Genomic DNA, 8,868 nt, shown 5'->3' with positions numbered 1-8,868 from the left:
CGGTTAATAGGTTAGTCCCAAAAATAATATAAAAGTGGAAAATAAAGCCCAATATTGCCTAAAACAGTAGATAATATAGCATGGAGCAATCAAAAATTATAGATACGTTGGAGATGTATCACTATGGTACCCAGACATTCTGAGTATATGTTCACTGACAGAACTATTCTCCTCCATTTTGCAGCTGTAGAACTTATTGGAGACTTCATATCTCTCAATCCGGGAATTTGCTTGAAATATTAACTTCAACTCCTGGAACATCTCATATGCTCCATGACGTTCAAAATGTCGTTGAAGTCCCGGTTCTAAGCCGTAAAGCATGGCACACTGAACTATTGAGTAGTCATCAACTTTGCTCTCCCAGACGTTCTTAGCGTCGTCAGTTGCATCAGCAGCAGGCCTGACACTCAGCGGTGCTTCCAGGACGTAATTGTTCTGTGCAGCAATGAGGATAATCCTCAAGTTACGGACCCAGTCCGTGTAATTGCTACCATCATCTTTCGACTTTGCTTTCTCAAGGAACGCATTAAAATTCAACGGAACAACAACATGGGCCATCTATCTACAACGAAACATAGACAAGCAAGATACTATCAGGTTCTAAGTTCATGATAAATTTAAGTTCAATTAATCATATTACTTAAGAACTCCCACTTAGAAAGACATCCCTCTAATCCTCTAAGTGATCACGTGATCCAAATCAACTAAACCATAACCGATCATCACGTGAAATGGAGTAGCTTTCAATGGTGAACATCACTATGTTGCTCATATCTACTATATGATTCACGGTCGACCTTTCGGTCTCAGTGTTCCAGGCCATATCTGCATATGCTAGGCTTGTGTTTAACCTGAGTATTCTGCGTGTGCAAAACTGGCTTGCACCCGTTGTAGATGGACGTAGAGCTTATCACACCCGATCATCACGTGGTGTCTGGGCACGACGAACTTTGGCAACGGTGCATACTCAGGTAGAACACTTTTATCTCGAAATTTAGTGAGAGATCATCTTATAATGCTACCGTCAATCAAAGCAAGATAAGATGCATAAAAGATAAACATCACATGCAATCAATATAAGTGATATGATATGGCCATCATCATCTTGTGCTTGTGATCTCCATCTCCGAAGCACCGTCATGATCACCATCGTCACCGGCGTGACACCTTGATCTCCATCGTAGCATCGTTGTCGTCTCGCCAATCTTATGCTTCCACGACTATCGCTACCGCTTAGTGATAAAGTAAAGCATTACAGGGCGATTGCATTGCATACAATAAAGCGACAACCATATGACTCCTACCAGTTGCCGATAACTCGGTTACCAAACATGATCATCTCATACAATAAAATTTAGCATCATGTCTGGACCATATCACATCACAACAGGCCCTGCAAAAACAAGTTAGACGTCCTCTACTTTGTTGTTGCAAGTTTTACGTGGCTACTACGGGCTTAGCAAGAACCGTTCTTAGCTACGCATCAAAACCACAACGATAGTTTGTCAAGTTGGTGTTGTTTTAACCTTCGCAAGGACCGGGCGTAGCCACACTCGGTTCAACTAAAGTTGGAGAAACTGACACCCGCCAGCCACCTATGTGCAAAGCACGTCGGTAGAACCAGTCTCGCGTAAGCGTACGCGTAATGTCGGTCCGGGCCTCTTCATCCAACAATACCGCCGAACCAAAGTATGACATGCTGGTAAGCAGTATGACTTATATCGCCCACAACTCACTTGTGTTCTACTCGTGCATATAACATCAACGCATAAAACCTGGCTCGGATGCCACTGTTGGGGAACATAGTAATTTCAAAATTTTCCTACGCACACGCAAGATTATGGTGATGCATAGCAACGAGAGAGGAGAGTGTTGTCCACGTACCATCGTAGATCGAAAGCGGAAGCGTTAGCACAACGCGGTTGACGTAGTCGTACGTCTTCACGATCCGACCTATCAAGTACCGAACGTACGGCACCTCCGAGTTCAGCACACGTTCCGCGCGATGACGTCCCTCGAACTCCGATCCAACCGAGTGTTGAGGGAGAGTTTCGTCAGCATGACGGCGTGGTGATGATGTTGATGTTCTACCGACGCAGGGCTTCGCCTAAGCACCGCTATAGTATTATCGAGGTGGACTATGGTGGAGGGGGCACCGCGCACGGCTAAGAGATCAATAATCAATTGTTGTGTCCATGGGGTGCCCCCTGCCCCCGTATATAAAGGATCAAGGGGCGTGCGGCCGGCCATAGGAGGAGGTGCGCAGGAGGAGTCCTACTCCTACCGGTTGTAGGACTCCCCTCCTTTTTCCTAGTTGGATTAGGACTTGGGGGGAAGGAGTGCAGGAGAAGGAAGGAAGGGGGGCGCCGCCCCCCTCTCCTTGTCCTATTCGGACTAGGGGGGAAGGGCGCGCGGCTAGCCCTTGCCTCCTCTCCTCTCTTCCACCTAGGCCCACTAAGGCCCATTTGATTCTCGGGGGGTTCCGGTAACCTCCCGGTACTCCGGTAAAATCCCGATTTTACCGGAAACACTTTCGATATCCAAACATAGGCTTCCAATATATCAATCTTCATGTCTCGACCATTTCGAGACTCCTCGTCATGTCCGTGATCACATCCGGGACTCCGAACAACCTTTGGTACATCAAAACATATAAACTCATAATATAACTGTCATCATAACGTTAAGCGTGCGGACCCTACGGGTTCGAGAACTATGTAGACATGACCGAGACACGTCTCCGGTCAATAACCAATAGCGTAACCTGGATGCTCATATTGGCTCCTACATATTCTACGAAGATCTTTATCGGTCAGACCACATAATAACATACGTTGTTCCCTTTGTCATCGGTATGTTACTTGCCCGAGATTCGATCGTCGGTATCTCAATACCTAGTTCAATCTCGTTACCGGCAAGTCTCTTTACTCATTCCGTAATACATCATCCTGCAACTAACTCATTAGTTGCAATGCTTGCAAGGCCTAAGAGATGTGCATTACCGAGAGGGCCCAGAGATACCTCTCCGACAATCGGAGTGACAAATCCTAATCTCGAAATACGCCAACCCAACAAGTACCTTCGGAGACACCTGTAGAGCACCTTTATAATCACCCAGTTACGTTGTGACGTCTGGTAGCACACAAAGTGTTCCTCCGGTAAACGGGAGTTGCATAATCTCATAGTCATAGGAATATGTATAAGTCATGAAGAAAGCAATAGCAACATACTAAACGATCGTGTGCTAAGCTAACGGAATGGGTCATGTCAATCACATCATTCTCCTAATGATGTGATCCCGTTAATCAAATGACAACCCATGTCAATGGCTAGGAAACTTAACCATCTTTGATCAACGAGCTAGTCAAGTAGAGGCATACTAGTGACACTCTGTTTGTCTATGTATTCACACATGTATTATGTTTCCAGTTAATACAATTCTAGCATGAATAATAAACATTTATCATGATATAAGGAAATAAATAATAACTTTATTATTGCCTCTAGGGCATATTTCCTTCATTCGGTACTTGAATTGGTCGGATCGTGAAGACGTACGACTACATCAACCGCGTTGATATAACGCTTCCGCGAACGGTCTACGAGGGTACGTAGACAACACTATCCCCTCTCGTTGCTATGCATCACCATGATCTTGCGTGTGCGTAAGAAATTTTTGAAATTACTACGTTCCCCAACAATGCCAAAGTCGGAGTAGAGGCACGGCGGTCGTCGGCGGTGGCGGGCGACACAAACCGATGTAGATCGGAAAAACCAAAAAGAAACGTCGATCAAGACAATCGGCGTCAGAGAGAAAAATCTGGATCAAAGGATCGGGAGAAAGACTCTTTAGGGCAGCCGATCAGCACGACCGGCAGACGAACCCTAGGTACGGGCGGCGCGGCCCCCCGCGTCGGTCATGGAGGCCGACCGCCCCGGGGGTGGCACGCGGGTGCGGAAGCAGCGGCGGCTGGGGTTTAGGATCGACTAGGCTGATACCATGTTAGAAGGGAGAGAGAGGATTGGTAGAATAGTTTTATTGTATTGCTTGAGCCTCGTAGGCATATATATAGGAGTACAAAGACCAACTTGAAGTACAAGACAAGGCAGGACCAAATCCTAGTCTATCTTATACTTTCTAATAGTCCTTATACTCAACAGGCCAACAAACGAATTTGTAAACAATGCTCATTTTAGTCCCCACAAACGAGCACATTGCATGCAATGTTCAACGTAAACACATACACAAGTATCTTCTTCTCACTTTTCCAACAAACACCATGCACCCCTCTAGCCTCTCTTCTCCATTGAGCTTGTCTCATGTCATGTCTTATTTGTCCATACATACATCAATCATCCTCTCAATACAAAAGATAATTTGAATAGATAGAATGACATCCATCTAAGGAATGCAATCGGTAAAACAATAACACCAACTGAAGAATGGTATAGTTTCATCTGCAAAAATGTGATGTTGCCTTCTAAATATTTTAGAGTATATAGTATTACTAGGTCTAGCCAAACGGTGAAATCATATACTATTTTACAAAATCGTTAACTAAATCGCTACACGTGTGACTAAAAATTTCATAACAAGTAGATTATCCCGCATTGATTCTCACACAAAAGAGAAGAGATTCCCCTAGATCCTGGGTAACGAGCTCACAGATTTTTAACTTTTAGCCCATTAAAACTCCTTGAGCTACACGCATGACGCCAGAAATACTATGAGGTTCATATGACAAATCAGCTGATCAAAGAATAATGCCACAAAGATGGCTAATTTGAGCATTCCAACTCTTGCTTCTTGTACACTTATGTATAGATTTGATCATATCCTTCACTTTAAAGCTCGAAACAGGCTTTCGCCCCGCTATAATAATATAGCAACCACCCGATACAACTATGAGACCACTGTTGGTGAAACAACACAAGCAAGCCCAAAAGAAAAAAAAACAAGAGAAACAAATGCCAACAACGCCAGATCGACGAAAGCGACGATTCCTCGCAACCATTTCACCCTCCGGAGAATTCCCACCATGCTCCCATGCCTTCGAATTGCCGCGTACCAAGCAACACCTTCAAAAAAGACTGCGACAACGACGCTGCTACCCATACTGATGCTAGGATTTCTCTCGATACATGGAGGGGTGGTGGAGAAGGGGTACACCAGATGCCCTTCAAGAAGGATGGCAACGCCCATAGGCGTCACCGCATCGGCGGCGACAAGACCCGAAAAACACCCCACACAACCACCACCCAGGACCACCCGTCGGCTCCACCATGCTTGTCGCCCACCAAAATGCGCCAACATAGTCATGAGGACACCATCGACGTCTCACCATGGTGAATGACGCGAGGTCGGCCAGACCAAGACGAAGCAACCATAAATAGGGGTCGGCAGTACCGCAGCCACGTGGGGGGGGGGGACCTCCACCAGCTCAAGCAGTAGCACACCAGGCCAACTGCCCGACCGGGCCCAAATTGGGCTCGTGGAGCTCCCGCCGCCGCGCTGTAGCAGACGTGGTGCCGTAGCCACCGCTCCCATCACGAGGTGCTCGCCAGTATAACCGGAGGCGACCCGTCAGAGCCCAAACCAGCCCGCCTTGACACAAATCAGGCCCTTAGATCGGGCCCAAAGGGCCTAGATCTGGGCCTGCAAGGTTCCGCGGGCAAAATCCCGCACCAAGCCGCCACCGCCACCAAGAAGTCGCGTCGTGGCCTTGCTGCCATCGACATCTGCGCCGGGCGCCGTCGGCCGAGCAGTACCGCCGCCAGGACTCGCCCTCCTAAACCGAGTGCATGCTCAAGGAGAAGAAGGGGGCGCCATCGCCAGCCTCACAACGACACCGCATGGGCAACACCCGGCCTCACAACGGCGCCGCATGGGCAACGCCCGGCTGCACCCGCCGGCGGTGGCAGCGAGAGGGGGAGGGGCACGATAGATCTCAGAGGTGTGGGGGATCATTCTACATAACAAAAGCCTTCTTTTCAAATTGTAACCTGGGCCATGTATGTTTAAAGAAAAATCTGCAAGGCAAGAAGAAGCGGCCACTCCTTCAAATAGATTCACTCGACTTAATACTACATTATAAGATATCAAATAGAGTCAGAGATCAAAAGAGCACTCGGTTAATTACGCACATTCAACTAAAGGGTAAAAATAGTTTCTGTGTTGCATACCTATATTGGGAACAACTCAGTGATGCTCCACCGAGAGAGACATGAACACAAGAAGTCAAAAGCTCTCATCATAAATATTTTTCCCACCTTAGAACCAGCTGACAATACTATATATGTGTCAAAAATGCGCATAAACCAGGCCAAGCCTAAATATAAGCAAGGACCCAAACAAAATTCTGGACATCTTATGGCACTTCGCACCTGGAAGTCCATATAGCCACCCAGACATAAAATTTGCCTCTAAATATAATAAACAGAGAAAGAAGACCCAAGGAATAATATCCATGGGCAGGGACTGAATGCAAGCACATTTAAGTAGTCAAATATGCATATTCGGGCTTTAGAGTCAAAACACAAAAGAAGTTGTTAATTGCATCTCCTAGACCATCACTTTTGCAACGCTAAAACAAGCATTGTACCATCCGGCGGAGGGGCGGCGAGGTGTCTCATATGTGACAGACGTAAATCTTTGCATCCGCTCATCCTTCATCCCCATCTTCTTCTATTGAATTGCTGTCGGCCACAAAACAACTATGCGCGATTATTTAGAAACTAAAAAAAAGGCCTCTCAAGCATTTTAGTCCTACTTAAAATTACTAAAGTCGAAATTTGGCATACCATCAACATTAGAGAAATCCATACTTGTCTATCATGCTGCTTCTTAAAGAAGTAGGTTTCCTTAGAAGTAGCAAGAACATTTGCGACATTCTTCAATATAGCGACCATCGCAACATTGATATACTTCAAACTGAATGATACAAAGAATATTAGAAAGTGCAGCAGATAGAGTTTAAGAAAGACCACAACATTCCATCCAATACTTCATTCTTACAAGTCGAGGAGCGATCTCTTCACAGCTCATATAGGAAAACTCAACTCAAAATGTTTCGAAATCCGAAAAACCTATTCAGGTTTATCAGTATCCTATCAAACTGATTGACCATGAATAGAGACAGAGCAGATGATCCGCAAAAAATATTCATTAGAAATTTTAACAACAACCAAACACCTCTAGAACAAACATTTTCTCCCTCAATGAACTTTAAGCTGTCAAAACAAAAGCATTGATCTGATTAAGGTAGTGTTCCTTTGCACATAGTTCTGACCTCTGATAGTGGGAAGAAAAGAAATAAAGTGTGCTTTCCATATTTTATCAAGTCAAAGAGTATATAACGATAAAATAAATTAAGGTTTTAAACCGAGTAAACAATTCCATATTCTGATATACCAAATTGTAAGTACAGACCAAGTATACTGCACAGAAAGTAGTGCTTAGCTCAAAATGATATGTAGATCTGACACATACCTAAACATGTTTGTGATTAGCATTCCGACAAATATGATGTTCACAGGCAACCAAACTTTGACTAAATTCCATGTTAGTGGTTTAGTTGGGATAACACCAGAGAGGGATAGTGTAGAAACTATGGTCACTGATACAATGTTCTGTAGTAAAAGTGTAAAACGTGATGAAGACACTATCAATGTCACCCAAGCAGCATAGACAACGCAGAAAGTAAACACAATTGAGAAGTACAGTCATTAATAAACAAAATTACCTGGTAAATCGTTAGAAATATTCCAGCATTGAAACCATATCTCTACCTTTTGTGGCCGGTGTCATCAATGTTGAAGGTTCCTGTCATAGACATATGGGCCAGAATTTTTCAGTTATTTAAGGTTCAGAAGTTGTTTTCAGATTATTTTTGGTTGTAAGACACTGATCAAGGGAAGCTATATGTCTGTTACCAATGCCTGGTGCTTTTCTCCTAGGAGGGGCGTCAGGATCAACATGAACGCTTAACGGAGGGTTTCTACAATATAAAAGAGAACTCTTACAATCAACAATAATCCAATTATTGAACCAATCTATCTCATTATATTGTCTTCAACAGTGTTTACATTCTAGTTAGCTTAGAGCATCTCCAGCCGTTGGCCCCCAGGGGGCGCCTAAAATCGCCGCCTGGGGGTGAGCCGGCGCAAAAAATCGACCTGGGGACGAGTTGGTCCCCAGCCGCCCGCCCTCGGGCCGCCCCAGGCGCGTTCAGAAAAGGCAAAAATATAGCAAATTTCGGCAAAGTTCGGCGAAGTTCGGCATATATTACATAATAGTCGCGGATTTTTATTACATAATATATCTAATTAAAAAATAAACTGGCTGAACGCCGAGTAGTCGCCGTCGTCGCCGCCGTCGTCGGGCTTCTCCTCCTTAACGCGGCCGTCCCTGGTAGACCCCTGACCGGCGTCGCCAATGCGGGCTAGTGGCGGCGGCGCGTCGTCATCGTCGCTGTCCTCGATGACGATGACGCCTCCTTCGTAGCGGCCCCGGCGGCGCTGCGCGAATCGCTGCAGAGCGGCGCACTGGCGCTCCCTCGCCATCTTCAGGGAGTCCGCGCCCGTGTGTACGCGTGCGAGGGAGGGGAGGCGTCGGCGCACCGTCCAGTGACGCGCCGCTCGTGAGGAATCAATGGTAAGGCTGACCGGCGGCAGCCTTGCCATTGATTCCCCATGGAAAACCAAGGCGTGGGGGGAAGACGACACGCCGTGTCGCTGACGCGGCGGGCCCGCGGCTCTTTCGCGCCAAAACCGCTCGCCCCGGCGTCCCCGAGCGTCCCCCAGTGCGCCGGGTTCGGTCTGGGTCCGCCGGCGCTAATTTCGGTCCAGGTCGGCGAAAATCGGACTCCT

This window comes from Triticum aestivum, chromosome 7A (assembly GCF_018294505.1).
Source record: "Triticum aestivum cultivar Chinese Spring chromosome 7A, IWGSC CS RefSeq v2.1, whole genome shotgun sequence".
Lineage (NCBI taxonomy): Eukaryota > Viridiplantae > Streptophyta > Magnoliopsida > Poales > Poaceae > Triticum > Triticum aestivum.
The sequence above is the reverse complement of the archived record's forward strand: the minus strand, read 5'-3'. Positions refer to the sequence as shown.